Source organism: Bos mutus, chromosome 5 (assembly GCF_027580195.1).
Source record: "Bos mutus isolate GX-2022 chromosome 5, NWIPB_WYAK_1.1, whole genome shotgun sequence".
NCBI classification, from domain to species: domain Eukaryota; kingdom Metazoa; phylum Chordata; class Mammalia; order Artiodactyla; family Bovidae; genus Bos; species Bos mutus.
In genome coordinates, this window is record NC_091621.1 from 50,572,699 (window position 1) to 50,587,792 (window position 15,094).

The 15,094-nt window shown below is 42.5% G+C and overlaps 1 long non-coding RNA gene across 1 annotated transcript in view; it reads left to right on the forward strand.

Moving 5' to 3' along the window:
- The window catches only part of LOC138987831 (uncharacterized), a 45,332-nt gene extending 42,028 nt beyond the window's left edge, over positions 1-3,304 (forward strand). Inside the window, exon 4 of the long non-coding RNA XR_011464122.1 lies at positions 3,076-3,304. This is a non-coding gene — a long non-coding RNA (uncharacterized lncRNA). The remainder of the gene's footprint in view (positions 1-3,075) is intronic.
- The last annotated feature ends 11,790 nt before the right edge of the window (positions 3,305-15,094 follow it).

Genomic DNA, 15,094 nt, shown 5'->3' on the forward strand with positions numbered 1-15,094 from the left:
GAGCTTCTGTCTTCTTTGTGGTAACCAGTCAAACTACAGTGTTTCTTCAAATGTAGTCATGTGTTACTCAACTTATTTTACTCTGTTTTCGTATAATGTGCTGTGCTGTGCTTAGTCACTCAGTCATGTCGGACTCTTTGTGACTCCATGGACTATAGCCTGCCAGGTTCCTCTGTCCATGGGGATTCTCCAGGAAAGAATACTGGAGTGGGTTGCCCTGCCCTTCTCCAGGGATCTTCCCTACTATCTGAGCTACCAGGGAAGCCCAAGGATACTGAAGTGAGTAGCCTATCCCTTTTCTAGGGGAAATTTCTGACCCAGGAATTGAACTGGGGTCTCTTGCATTGCAGGCAGATTCTTTATTAGCTGAGCTGCTCAGGAAGCCCATTTTCATATAATGCTAAGTCACTTCAGTCGTGTCTGACTCTGTGCGGCCCCATAGTTGGCAGCCCACCAGGCTCCCCCATCCCTGGGATTTTCCAGGCAAGGACACTGGAGTGGGTTGCCATTTCCTTCTCCAATGCATGAAAGTGAAAAGCGAAAGTGAAGTCATATAATAGTGTCTAGTAATTATCGAGTAGTCATAATTCTAACTAGCATATGTACATTTTGGCTTCCCTGGTGACTCAGTGGTAAAGAATCCACTTGCCAATGCAGGAGATGTAGGTTCGATACCTGGGTCGGGAAGATCCCCTGGCGAAGGGCATGACAACCCACTCCAGTATTCTTGCCTGGAGAATCTCATGGACAGAGGAGCCTGACGGTCTAGAGTCCATGGGGTCACAAAGAGTCAGACTTGACTAAGCAAGAACAATATGTACATTTTATAGTTTTCAAATTGCCTTTATGGAAATTATCTCACTTTGATCCTTCAGTGATGCCTTGAAATACTTATTGGTAGACGAAGAACCTCTGCTGTCTTCTAAATGGTGGTGTTTCTGAGAAATGTCTGAGCTCATGACAGACTTGCTAAGACAAGTCTGTCTTACCTCACTTTGTTTTTTTATTATTTTTTTTAAGAATTAAACCTGGCGAGTATATCAGATCTTTGACTTTTATTATCAAGTCCATACCTCACTTCCGTTTACAAGTTTTTTTCGTAATGACCCTTGTCTATGAGGTGTATTCTTTTTCACCCCAGACACTTTTAAAGTGCAAGGAAGGTAATGGTTACTCTGAAATTGCATCTTGGTGCCTGGGATTTATATTCTTAAACCATCAGAAAGTGAGTGAAGTTGCTCAGTTGTGTCTGACTCTTTGTGACCCCATGGACTCTAGCCTACCAGTCTCCACTGTCCATGGGATTTTTCAGGCAAGGGCAATGGAGTGGGTTGCCATTTCCTTCTCCAGGGGATCTTCCCAATCCAGGGATTGAACCCAGGTCTACATGCATTGCGGGCAGATGCTTTACCATCTGAGCTACTAGGGAAGCCATCAGATTGTCTATTTAATGATGTTGGTAGATTAAACAAATAATTAAATTTTTATCATCTGTGCTTGAGCCATGAATTTTTATTTTGATTATGTAGTTGAGTTGGCTGATAATGTAGATTCTGGGCTCGGAAGTTTCTATCTGAAATATGTGTAATGGCCTAAGTATCTGGTGAATACCGCCTGGTCCCTGACCAATGATTTAAGTTTTACCTGTGGTTATGAGTCTTACAAGACAGAGCTATTTCCTCTCTTCTACTTAATTTTAAGTGCGATCCTTATTTTTATCATCTCTTGTAACTGTTCCAGTACCCCATTTTGATAGAATGAAGGAGAGTGGTTATTGTGACATTATAATAGCCTCCATTTATTGAGAGCTTACTATGTGAGAGCCAACATGCTATACACTTTACTTACATAGTTCTCACAACAGCCCATTGAGATAGATATATTGCTATTCCCATTTTACGGACGAGGGAACTGAAGTGCAGGGAGATTAAGTAAATTGCCCAAAGTCACACAGTGACTAGTGATAGAGCTGGATTTTTAGCTCAGACCATTTAAGTAGGAAATTCCTATGTCATAAACTACTATATTTCTTGTATATATATACTATATTTCTTGTACTATAAGATTTTCTTTAGATCAGAGACTAAGAAAAATGATGTATATCAATCTAGCCATCAATCTATCAATCTATATCAATCATCTGGATTGATGTATATCAATCCAGTATCATCAAAAATTCATATGTTCACAAGCCATCTAGGTACTATGAACTCCCTTGAAGAAATCGTGTAGTAATCAGCCTGTGTGTGGTAGGATGTTTCCCTGTGGTAGACATGCAGAAGACATAAAAGAAATGGAAAATTTCCCTCTAACAGACCTGAAGATTTGTAGAAGTAGATAATTATTTTGGAGAGTTGGGAAGATAGAGTTGGTTCTATAGCATCTGAGGGTCACAGTGGGGAGGCAATGGATAGTCGTCCTTGAAATGACTTCATTGCCAGATATTTTCATCGGATTTTGGGTGGGTCTGCCAGTCCTTGGGCTTCCCAGGAGGCACTAGTGGTAAAGAACCCACCTGCCAGTGCAGGAGATGTAAGAGTCATGGGTTCAATCCTTGGGGTGGGAAGATCCCCTGGAGGAGGGCATGGCAACCCACTCCAGTATTCTTCCCTAGAGAATCACGTGGACAGAGCAGCCTGGTGGGCTACAGTCCATGGGGTCACAAAGAGTCAGACACAACTGAAGCAACTTAGCATGCCTGCATGCCAGTCCATCAGAAGTGGGCAGGCTTGTCTCTAATCCCAATGCCTCACATTGAGAAAGCACTAGGCCACTCCAGAATTTCTTCTCACAGTCCTATTGATCAGGTTTGGTGGTTTCCATTTCTTTCCATGTCAACCCAGGTGTAGAAGTCACACTCTTTACAGGTTTCCACCAGGAAGCCAATCCATACCAGTAATGGCTTGAATTGTATACTGCAAAAATTCATGTGCTAAAGTCCTGACCCCTGTACCTCAGAATGTGGCCTTGTCTGGAAGTACAGCTGTTGCAAATGCAGTTATTATAAAAGAAGATGAAGTCATAAAGGAATGGGGTGAGCTTCTAATCAAGTATAACTGGTGTCCTTCTAAACAGGAGAAATGTGGAGCAGATGCAGACACAGGGAGAACTCTTTGTGAAGATGAAGGCAGAGATCAGGGTGAGGTTTCTACACACCAAGGAACTCCAGTGATCACCAGCAGACCACCAGAAGCTGAGGAAGAGGCGTGGGAGCAATCTTCTCTGCACAGCCAGAAGGAACCAACCTTGCTGATACCTTGGTCTTAGACATCTGGCCTCCAGAACCATGACAATAAATTTCTGTTCTGTATCTAGTCAGTTGTGGTACTTTGCTATGGCAGCTCTGGTAAAGCAATACACCACCAAACATGTCCTGAGTTGGGCAGATTTTACTGAAGATATTTGGATGGAGCAATGTCATGGGGAGGGATCACATCACACAGCCCACAGCATTCCCCCTAATTATATCGCCTCCTCTCTCCCTCCACCTTCTTTCCTTCTCATCTCTTCCATTCTGGGTTAATCTCTAAATACTCAGCTACAAGTTTGTCTCACTATTTTTTTCAGAGTAGCTTTTTTCTTCCTCCGAAGTTATGGCAACAACCCATGTCTAGCTCCTAGAGCTCAGCTTCTAGCCCAACCATTAATCAAAATACGCATCAAACACAAGCAGTCCATTCACTTAGAGAAATTCCTGGGCCAAATATTACAGTAAGAACATTTTCTAGATGGTGTGCCTTCAAATCTTGGCTCTGCTACTTGGCTGTGTGAACTTGAACAAGTTACTTCATCTCTCTAAAATAAGAATAATAATAATAATTCACTGGGTCTGTCTTAAGTTTGGTGACCCCTCAAACAGACTCCGAGGCAGGTATTTGTGACAGATGATGCAGTGAAGAAGGCTCCCAGGAGTAACACGAAAGGGAGTGCGAGGTGCAGGAAGGGGTCGAGTGAGAAGTTGATATGTGAATCAGGTACACTTGGGGCCTCAGCCCTTCCCATGGGGAGGCGTGGAACTAAATGACCCTTCAGAGTGGTCTCATATTAAAGCAAGGGGGCTAAGACTTTGTCCCCTCTCTTGGCAACTAGCCATTAAGAGTGGGTTACCCCCGTCAAGGGGCGGTTGGTGAGGTAGTCCCCCTTTTTATTTTTGGCTGTGCTTGGTCTTTGTGGCTGTGCAGGCTTTCTACAGTTGCAGTGAAAGGGGGCTGCTCTTCATCACGGCGCACGTGCTTCTCATCGTGGTGACTTCTCTTGTTGCGGGGCAACAAGGCTTCAGTAGTCTCAGCACGTGGGCTCAGTAGCTGGGGTTTCCGGGCTCTAGAACATGGGACTCAGTAGTTGCGGTGCATGGGCTTAGTTGCTCCTTGGCATGTAAGAAGTTCCCTGACCAGGGATCGAACCCATGTCCCTTTCATTGGCGGGTGGATTCTTAACCACTGAACCACCAGTGAAGTCCTGAAAGCAATTTTTTGAGAGCAACTTGGCTCTGAGTGGTCAGTCATCAGGACTGCTGTGGTACCTGGGAAATGAGTGTCTCAGTTGCCTGACTGTCCTGCAGGCATTTTTTTAGGTGACACATCATAGCATTAACTACAGGGTGATTGTGAGTATGAAATAAATTAACATAGAAAATGCTTGGAACATTACCTGGTGTGAGGTAAGTGCTGAGTAAATGAGAGACATCGTATATTGAGGGTTCACATTAGCATTTTTTTAGCTTTATGTAATTACATACGGTTCACAGAATGGTTTTGCATGGATTTTGCTTCTCTATAAGAAGTGCTTATAGATGTGAGTGAAGCAGACATTCCATCTAAAATGCTTTCTATTAGGAAACAAGCTCAGAGCAGTTACATGACTTGTCTGGTGCCACTGCTAGCAGGAACCTGGTCCTTCCCTGTTTTCAGTTTCTTCCTCCCTGTCTTCAACCACAGCTAATTTTTGAAGCCACAAGCACCCATGTGTAGGCTCAGTCTCACCAACCCCAATCTGAGGGCAGACTGAAGGATTTACAATTCCCTGGTCTAACACCCGGATTCAGCAGCAATGATCTTGTGGTTGACTTTGTCCTACCTTGAGCCACGATGACGTTGCAAAGGTGGTCAATGGGATGAACACATCTCACCCAGGGAGGTTGACCAGCTTACTGTAAGAGCCCTTGTGTGACAGCCTTTACCTTAGTGGATTCTCTGTATAATTGCTTATGTCTGGCCTCCCACTTCAAAGACTTATTTTGTGTTAACTGATGGCAGAGAAAACTTTCAGGGTAAGAGTACACTAAATAAATACAGAAAATACTGATATTTAAGCAAGAATATTGTTTTTTTTAAAAAAGTTACCCAAAGTACTCGAATCCCCACTGCAACACATTTCCCCCCCATAGGCAAACAAATCAAACATTTGCTTGGTGAGCATAACATCAGAGCAAAGAGAGCTGGTTGATCTTAAGAATACCTTAGCTAAGATAACTAGGGCATCTTTTTGTCTTCTCTAGGAGTATGGGCCTTAGTATTTTTGTCTGGTGACCAGAGCTCCCCCACCCCTAGTTGGAGTTGTATGTGCACTGCTAGTCTTTGTCTCCAGGAGCCTCATTTTCCTGTGTTCCATGGTTGACCAACTCCTCTTTTAAGATCACCACATTAATAACTCTAATGAGTTTACAGGAAAGGCTGACTCTAGCCAGATGGCGATTCTGACTCCTTGGAGAGATTTTGTACATTTCTGTGTTTATTTCATAGCTTAACATTCAGAGGGCAGCTCTATACCCTTTTCTTAGAGGGGCAACAGAGTGTTTAGAACTCAGGCTTTGAAATTGGGTTGCCCGGGCTATGCCTCAGTTTGCCTTTTGTTAATAGTGTGACCTGGGACCAGTTGCTCTCATTGGATGTGCCTCAGTTTCCCTATCTGCTCAGCGGAGATTATAATAATACAGATTTCACAGGGTTGTTTGAGGATTTAATGAAGAAATCTATATAAAGGACTTAGAACAGCTGGCAAAAAATAATTGCTAATTAAATCTTAATTAATGATGGTGGCATAGTTTGTAAAGAATCTGCCTGCCAATGCAGGAGAGGCAGCAGATGCGGGTTCAGTCTTTGGGTTGGGAAGATCCCTTGGAGAGGGAAATGGCAGCCCACTCCAGTATGCTTGCTAGGGAAATCCCATGGACAGAGGAGCCTGGTAGGCTACAGTCCAGGGGATCTCAAAATAGCTGGACATGACTGAGTACATAGGCATGCACGGAGAGGGCATTCTGGTTTTCTGGTCTCTTTATCTTATAAACTATTAATCAAAGTGAACATTTATCAAGTGCTTATATAATCCATCAGAGAAGGCAATGGCACCCCACTCCAGTATATAATCCATGCACTGTTATAAGACTTTACCTTGAATGTCATTGTAATCCTTCCAAAATTCAGTCAGATGGAAAACATTTTGAGTCTATTTTATAGATGAGGAAATGGAGATTGAGAAGTGAAAAACCACAAAAAAAGAGGTGGAGAAGATGAGCTGCCGGAAATCAAGATTTTTATCTCTATGTATCCGCTACATACTCTGGTAAATAAACTTCAATATTGTCCCCCATGCAGGAGTCCTTTCCTTGGTCACATGGCAACTCAAACTAGTGGTCTACTGTGCTTCTTCCAGTGTCACAAGGAAAAAAACTAGAACTTTCATGTCACCAGGAAGCTGGAGTTGCCTACTGCTCCATGCCCCTGCTTCTCCAGTTTGTACTGAGCAGTACTATGTGTGTGGCCCCTGTGATTTCAGGCTACCTAATTAGTTAGCGTTTCTTTAACCCTGTGTCACAGTCCTCCAGTAGCAATCGCTATGGAAGTCTTTACCTGCTTCCCACTGCAGTTCCTCAAGATACCATGCTCTACCTGCCCACCTGGACATTCTTCCAACATAGGCAGTCAGGGGCCCCTGTCGGAGCCTTGGTGCCTACCTCTTCTGCCCTCCAAGTGGGAGAATGATCACAGCTCTTGGTCTCCTTTGCATTGCCTGATGGGTATCCTTAACCAGAGAAATCCCGTATTGGTCTTGGAGTGTAATTATAAGAGGTATAATTGGAATTGAACCCATGCTCCTGAATCTACAATCTTCATTGTAGGTGAAGCTGAAAGATGATGGCTAGGGCTAGTTGTTGAGGTGTAGACTTCATGGATAGAAGTAAGGTCTGGCATCTAAAGCTTGAGGTTCCAGCAAGATGCTTCTGCCCAATGTAGTAAAGGATCCTGGGAGCCAAAAGATTAAGCCTCCTTACAACAGAAGAAGCCCAAACTCCAGTGGTGGCATATAAGACTGCATGGTCAGAGAAACAAGAAGTAGGGATTGTGACTGAATTACTTAGGAAGAATTCAGAGGTAGCTGAAAACAGGCCAGAGGGCAAGGAGGTCAAGATAGGTGACAGGGAGATCCAGATGACTCTTTCATTGATCATTGCTCTTTGTAACACACGTTTTTCAGATTGGTGGTGCATGGGGTGGGGAGGTTGGAGGAACTTTAAAGGGCCTGTGGCCAGTGGGGTAGGCTCATATTCTTTGTCCTTTACCATCTCGCATCTCCTCATCATAAGTCTTAGGAACACATATGGTTTTGATTAGAGAAAAGGCTCTTCTAGAGCTTCTCATTTTATTAAATTATTGCTGAGTCCTATCACTGAAGAGAGAAGATAGGATTTCCTTTCTGTGATTGACAAAAGCATGTTATGAGGCTCTTGGCCAGCCAGGATTGTGATATCATTCTTGGCTAGCTTTGGATAGTTGGGGCATTCTGTATTGCTATTTTAGCTTCTTCATTGCATTGCCCTTAAAAGCTTCGAATTGTTTCATGTCCATGAATTTTTTTCTATGCTGTCCTTTCTGGAGGTTGTACCCTCCATGCCTTTAAGACACAGCTGGAGTGTTCTCTGACTTTGTGCTTTCTTGTGTTGTGTTCATGCCTCTATTATAATAATACTGTCTGATATTTATTGAATGTTAATTAGCACATTTTTTCTTTTTCTTTTGGTGTGCTCAGTCGTGTCCAACTCTTTGGGGCCCTATGGACTGTAGCCTGACAGACTCCTCTGTCCATGGAATTCTCCAGGCAAGAATATTGGAATGGGTTGCGATTTCCTACTCCAGGGGATCTTGCTGACCCAGGGATCGAACCCTTGACTCCTGCATCTCCTGCACTGACAGGCGGATTCTTTACCACTGCCCCACCTGGGAAACCCACACTTACACATTCAGTTCAGTCAGTTCAGTCGCTCAGTCGTGTCCGACTCTTTGCGACCCCATGAATCGCAGCACCCCAGGCCTCCCTGTCCATCACCAACTCCCGGAGTTCACCCAGACTCACGTCCATTGAGTCAGTGATGCCATCCAGCCATTTCATCCTCTGTCGTCCCCTTCTCCTCCTGCCCCCAATCCCTCCCAGCATCAGAGTCTTTTCCAATGAGTCAACTCTGCACATAAGTGGCCAAAGTCCTGGAGTTTCAGCTTTAGCATCATTCCTTCCAAAGAAATCCCAGGGCTGATCTCCTTCAGAATGGACTAGTTAGATCTCCTTGCAGTCCAAGGGACTCTCAAGAGTCTTCTCCAACACCACAGTTTAAAAGCATCAATTCTTCAGCGCTCAGCTTTCTTCACAGTCCAATTCTCACATCCATACATGACCACTGGAAAAACCATAGCTTTGACTAGATGGACCTTGGTTGGCAAAGTAATGTCTCTGCTTTTCAATATGCTATCACTTACACATTAGGCACAAGTAATTCATGAGCTAAGTATTAATGTTATCTTCATATAACAGAAAAATGAAAATTGAGACTTTAGGTGAGTTAATAATTCTCCCAAGGTAATGTGTGTAAACAAAATTCAAACCCAGATGTCTGACTTCAGAATACAAGTTTTAACCACCATGTGAGCTGTCTGCGGCCCATGTACCCATTCATTCATCCATCTTGCAAATATTCATTGAGAGCTTCCTGTATGCAAAACATCTCTTGGATCTGAAAATACAGCCATTTACAACACAGATAAAATTATAAAATCTCTACCTTCATGGAATTTGCATTCTATTGGAGACTGACAATAAACAAATGTAATGTAATTCCAGGAAGTTATGAGAGCAGTGGGAAAAAAACACAGAAGAAGAAAATAGAGGACATCAGGGAGTTGCTATTTTAAGTGGCAGAGTGATGGAAACCTGCTCTGCAGAGGGGATCTATGAACAGAGACCTGGCTAAATAACATTATTTTCTGCACCACAAAAAATGTGATCTCTTTTTTAAAGGCACGGCTTGGTTTATTTATGTTTCCCCAACATGCTTCTAGATTTACAGTCCCCAAAAGATGTTTGTATGATGAAAAGAGGAATATGATTATGAACATGAAATGAGGGGCTAGAAAGTCATGTCTGAAGTAGTAAGTGATTAATGAGAGCATTTTCCTGGGGGTTTAATTGGCAGAGGCTGCAGTGAGCAAAGTTTCCTCTTAACTCCTTGTATTTCCAGGCCTGGTGACCTCCTGGCCAAGAGATACACACTCTCCCTCTCTGCAGTGTTTTCTGTGGCTTGTATTTTCATTGGCTAAATATATTTCAATCCACAATCCACAGCAGGGAGCCTTGGTCTGCTTTCTTTTCTTACAGGAACTTTATAAACAGGAATGATTGTATCTGACTACTGAATATTCGTGTAACTACCTCCAGCACCAAAGATCTTGAAAGCTGAAATGATCAAAAGGGGACTGAGTTCTGAAACTGTACTTTGCTTGTCAAGCTGGCACATTTGAGATTTAAGTCAGGGATACCTTGGTGATTTTATCACCTCACACCAACTCCTAAGAAGAATCTGCTTTTATTTATGAACGCCAAATAAAGGAGACACAGAGGCACTTGCATTTTCTTGGTAATTGGAAGGGAAGGGAAGGCTTGGATATTCATTCAACTTTTCATTTATATTCTTTGTCTTCTGGATGCTCAGACACTGCAAACAAATAACCAACTCTCTATCCAAACCCATAGAAAAGTTAAAGGGCAACTCTGCAAATGTAGACAGTTTCAGAAAAGTAAACCAAACTTGGATGGACCTAGTGAAATCACACTAGGAGAAAAATAAGAGAACGATTTGCAATTTTCATTTAATTAAACTGTTTTGCATTTCAGCGTCAGTGTATAAACTTCATGCTGAACCTCTGTAGGTTAAAACAGGGTCACAAATGAGCTGGGAAGAGTCCAAGGGCAGAAGGCAAGGGCGAAGGTAGGAAGGAGAGCTACGTGTGACATGTTAAACACTTGCATTGAATTCTCGTGTTGAACTTTGATGTGGTAGCCCTCATGTCAGATGTTGCTGATATTTAGCAAGCACACTTCTAAATATCCTGATCGGTCTTGAAGAACACTCTTTTCCCTTCCTTTTTCTCTTTTCCAACATCACTGCTTTACTGCCCCACATACTGAAACATGCCCAGATGTCGGACTGAAGCTATTCTCAGGCTGTAAAATTAACCAATGTGCCATTGATTAAAACCATTACTTGGAGTCCATCCTGAAGTCGACCTCAGGGAGTTCAAAATAAGTATGTGATTCTCTTTATAGACTGACATGTAAATTATGAATTTGCCTTTTAATGAAAGACACTTAATATTTTATTTCTTAGTCTGGCAAGATAGAATGCCTTCAGGATGAGAAGTGTCACTCCCTACTCCTGAAGCAATGACAGACATTCTTAATCAATCTCTTCTCTCCTTTTCCTGGGTCCCGGTCTTAGGCTCAGATTAATTTACAAAACACTGCTTCAGGCAGCAGCTATCAATTGGTTGGAGTAGGATTGTAATGGAAATCTTTTCACCATCTTCACACTACATGGCATTCTGTTTTACCTTACTGCCGTGCATATGTTACAGCAGATTTTCTCACATGTGTGTGCTTTACCTGAAAACTCATATATTTTAAACTAATAAAAGCATTAATTAAGATAATGAGTGAAGTGAAACTGCATAGTTATTGTTGGTTGGGTGAACCAGTCTTAAAATGCACCATTTAATTTACACCAGAGACCCATGTATTAGAATAGATATCAGCAAAACCTCTTTAACGTTGAGAGGTACCATTATATGGATTTTAGAAAATGATAGCAAACTAGCTTTGGAATTTGGTAAGGGAAATGGATAACTCTAAGATACAAAAATGGTTAAAAAAAAAAAGCATGTGGGAGGGGGTGGTGCAGAGAGAGGCATGCATGCATGCTAAATTGCTTCGCTCATGTCCAACTCTATGCAACCCTATGGACTGTAGCTCACCAGACTCCTCTGTCCATGGGATTCTCCAGGCAAGAATACTGGAGTGGGTTGCCATGCGCTCCTCCAGAGAATCTTCCTGACCCAGGGATCAAACCCGTGTCTCTTAGATCTCCTGCATTGGCAGGTAGGTTCTTTATCACTAGCATCACTGCAGAGAAAGGCATAAGTGACTAAATGAAACAGTTCTTGCCCTTCCCTGAGAGCTGCCCTTCTCTCTCTTTCACACACACACACACACACACACATGCAACAGTTTTATTTAGTATTTATGATCATGAAATATGCCTTATTTTATTTGTGCCAACTTGTCTCCAGGTTTTACTGGAAAAGGCAGAATGGGAAACTTGAAAGTGATTTTGGAATCAAAATCCTTTTGTACCAATCTTGGTGTGCCACTGGTTCTTGCCTGTAGAAGTTGGGAAATTAGTTTACCAAGCAAGAAAGATAAAGTTTACCAAGCAAGAAAGTCTTGCTTTCTTCAGGAAAGTGGCTGGCATGGTAATATTTATCTCTCAGGGTTTTTATGAGGTTAAATGAGTGAACTTTTCTGCGACACTTTAAAATTGTCATGTACTGAGAAATATGAGCAATCTTTGATAAATGGTAAGTGGAGTACTTATAAAATGTGAAACACCCAGTTGGTATCTATTGTTATCCATCAATATGATGATGATCACTTATTTTCAATTTTGAATTGAAGTTTTAAAATTCAGAGCTTTCTATGTACTGTCAGTATCATTTATATGCAGTGTTACTTAACTTGGGTACTACTTTAGAATATTTCTGCTGCTGCTGCTGCTAAGTCGCTTCAGTCGTGTCCGACTCTGTGCGACACCATAGACGGCAGCCCACCAGGCTCCCTCGTCCCTGGGATGCTCCAGGCAAGAACACTGGAGTGGGTTGCCATTTCCTTCTCCAATGCATGAAAGTACAAAGTGGAAGTCAAGTTGCTCAGTCGTGTCTGACCCTTAGCGACCCCATGGACTGCAGCCTACAAGGCTCCTCCATCCATGGGATTTTCCAGGCAAGAGTACTGGAGTGGGGAGCCATTCCCTTCTCTGAGAATATTTCTATTTCCTTTTAATTTTCTGGTTTTTGATAGCTTTATATACAAATAAATGTAGATTCAACAGCGACTTTTGTTAGAATTCTACCTGCAAGTGTGAGATGTATCATGGTCACCACTGGTTGGCCATGTAGGGCAGTCGTAGGGGATACTCAGTGTACTTCAGGAAACTAAGCACAGTCCTGTCTTCATGCTTGTCTAAAATTAAATTTGGATTCCAGCTCACTGAATTCCAGTGCTTTTGTGGTTTCAGATCAGATCAGATCAGCCTCTCAGTCATGTCCGACTCTTTGCGACCCCATGAATCGCAGCACGCCAGGCCTTCCTGTCCATCACCAACTCCCGGAGTTCACTCAGACTCACGTCCATCGAGTCAGTGGTGCCATCCAGCCATCTCATCCTCTGTCGTCCCCTTCTCCTCCTGCCCCCAATCCCTCCCAGCATCAGAGTCCTTTCCAGTGAGTCAACTCTTCTCATGAGGTGGCCAAAGTACTGGAGTTTCAGCCTTAGCATCATTCCTTCCAAAGAAATCCCAGAGCTGATCTCCTTCAGAATGGACTGGTTGGATCTCCTTGAAGTCCAAGGGACTCTCAAGAGTCTTCTACAAAACCGCAGTTCAAAAGCATCAATTCTTTGGCACTCAGTCTTCTTCACAGTCCAACTCTCACATCCATACATGACCACTGGAAAAACCATAGCCTTGACTAGAAGGACCTTTGTTGGCAAAGTAATGTCTCTGCTTTTGAATATGCTATCTAGGTTGGTCATAACTTTTCTTCCAAGGAGTAAGCGTCTTTTAATTTCATGGCGGCAATCACCACCTGCAGTGATTTTGGAGCCCCCCCTCAAAAAAGTCTGACACTGTTTCCACTGTTTACCCATCTATTTCCCATGATGTGGTGGGACTGGATGCCATGATCTTAATTTTCTGAATGTTGAGCTTTAAGCCAACTTTTTCACTCTCCACTTTCACTTTCATCAAGAGGCTTTTGAGTTCCTCTTCAATTTCTGCCATAAGGGTGGTGTCATCTGCATATCTGAGGTTATTGATATTTCTCCCGGCAATCTTGATTCCAGCTTGTGTTTCTTCCAGTCCAGTGTTTCTTCCAGTCCAGTGTTTCTCATGATGTACTCTACATATAAGTTAAATAAACAGGGTGACAATATACAGGCTTGATGAACTCCTTTTCCTATTTGGAACCAGTCTGTTGTTCCATGTCCAGTTCTAACTGTTGCTTCCTGACCTGCATACAGATTTCTCAAGAGGCAGATCAGGTGGTCTGGTATTCCCATCTCTTTCAGAATTTTCCACAGTTTATTGTGATCCACACAGTCAAAGGCTTTGGCATAGTCAATAAAGCAGAAATAGATGTTTTTCTGGAACTCTCTTGCTTTTTCGATGATCCAGCAGATGTTGGCAATTTGATCTCTGGTTCCTCTGCCTTTTCTAAAACCAGCTTGAACATCAGGAAGTTCATGGTTCACATATTGCTGAAACCTGGCTTGGAGAATTTTGAGCATTACTTTACTAGTGTGTGAGATGAGTGCAATTGTGCGGTAGTTTGAGCATTCTTTGGCATTGCCTTTCTTTGGGATTAGAATGAAAACTGACCTTTTTCAGTCCTGTGGCCACTGCTGAGTTTTCCAAATTTGCTGGCATATTGAGTGCAGCACTTTCACAGCATCATCTTTCAGAATTTGGAATAGCTCAACTGGAATTCCATCACCTCCACTAGCTTTGTTCATAGTGATGCTTTCTAAGGCCCACTTGACTTCACTTTCCAGGATGTCTGGCTCTAGGTCAGTGATCACACCATCGTGATTATCTTGGTCATCAAGATCTTTTTTGTACAGTTCTTCTGTGTATTCTTGCCATCTCTTCTTAATATCTTCTGCTTCTGTTAGGTCCATACCATTTCTGTCCTTTATCGAGCCAATCTTTTCATGAAATGTTCCTTTGGTATCTCAGATTTTCTTGAAGAGATCCCTAGTCTTTCCCATTCTGTTGTTTTCCTCTATTTCTTTGCACTGATTGCTGAAGAAGGCTTTCTTATCTCTTCTTGCTATTCTTTGGAACTCTGCATTCAGATGTTTATATCTTTCTTTTTCTCCTTTGCTTTTCACTCCTCTTCTTTTCACAGCTATTTGTAAGGCCTCCCCAGACAGCCATTTTGCTTTTTTGCATTTCTTTTCCATGGGGATGGTCTTGATCCCTGTCTCCTGTACAATGTCACGAACCTGATTCCATAGTTCATCAGGCACTCTATCTATCAGATCTAGGCCCTTAAATCTATTTATCACTTCCACTGTATAATCATAAGGGATTTGATTTAGGTCATACTTGAATGGTCTAGTGGTTTTCCCTACTTTCTTCAATTTCAGTCTGAATTTGGCAATAAGGAGTCCATGATCTGAGCCACTGTCAGCTCCTGGTCTTGTTTTTGCTGACTGTATAGAGCTTCTCCATCTTTGGCTGCAAAGAATATAATCAATCTGATTTCGGTGTTGACCATCTGGTGATGTCCACGTATAGAGTCGTTGGAAGAGGGTGTTTGTTATGACCACTGCATTTTCTTGGCAAAACTCTATTAGTCTTTGCCCTGCTTCATTCCGTATTCCAAGGCCAAATTTGCCTGTTACTCCAAGTGTTTCTTGACTTCCTACTTTTGCATTCCAGTCCCCTATAATGAAAAGGACATCTTTTTTGGGTGTTAGTTCTAAAAGGTCTTGTAGG